Genomic DNA, 1,117 nt, shown 5'->3' with positions numbered 1-1,117 from the left:
TATGGTGCTTGTATGTCAGAAGTGTGTGATAAATTGTTAGAAAATATACATTGACCTATAAACATGAATATTATACAGTTACCACATGGAAGTTTATGGAATATCCATCCTCCATAATGATTAAAGTAATTTGCTTACAAAGAATTTGTCAACCCCCATTTAGAATGTTTGTCCATTTCGTATCAGAAAGTTCAGCAATTTACAAGCTGGTCAGGAAGTGAACCTGTTTTTTTGAGATTCTATGTGTGAATATAATTTTTATGGACCACCATGTTTGTGAAGACAAATATCCAGGTCATTTTCTACCAGAAACAGTCGTTTGCATATGCGAAAGTAAAAATAATGATACAGCTGTCCTTTGATATTTTGCAATCGCTGATGTTAAAGTTCTGTCAAAATGGACTGTAATTTCCTTCTTGACTTTTCTTATTAAATACATGTAAATACGGTTGTGTAAAATTTTAACTCGGAAAACTTTTGATTATCTTGAGGTGTTTTTGTCCAAACAATATTTTTCACACTTATTGTTATGTGTTTAACTCAAAGTGACGATTCTTGTCGAAATAAGTAGGAACACAAACTGATATTTTTTTCAGGCTATGTTAATAAGACATTTTCTGTAAAAATACATTAATCGCTTTTGATCGAATAATCACTTGGCCTTGACTCATTTTGTGTATACACAGTCAATATTACATTAATGATAAATATATTGAGCTATTTACTTCCAAAAAGCATTAATCTGTATCAAAGATCTATCAATAAACAAAGATGCCTGTCATCACAAGTTTAAGTCGATTCTCGCGGCCCCCGAGACTTCAGTCAAGCGAGGAAGTGACGCGGATCATCTTATGTTGATAATCTAATTTTAATCTTATCTACAAATCACGACATGTGCAGGCAAGTGGTGTCACAGGCACACAAGGGAACGTTTTTCATCCACAGTGGGGGCATGGGCTCACTTGGAGAGATTGCGTTTTGGCCTCCATTGCAGATGTGTATTCAAGATGTGTATTGTCTCGCAAATATTATTTATCTGTTATAAGTGTAGGTAAAATCAATAAATCATTATGTGTTAAATGTTTTACATTTTAATCTCAAATTTACACCTTATTTT

The sequence above is a fragment of the Dreissena polymorpha genome, chromosome 12 (genome assembly GCF_020536995.1).
Source record: "Dreissena polymorpha isolate Duluth1 chromosome 12, UMN_Dpol_1.0, whole genome shotgun sequence".
In the NCBI taxonomy this organism is placed as follows: domain Eukaryota; kingdom Metazoa; phylum Mollusca; class Bivalvia; order Myida; family Dreissenidae; genus Dreissena; species Dreissena polymorpha.
Note: the sequence above shows the minus strand (reverse complement) of the source record.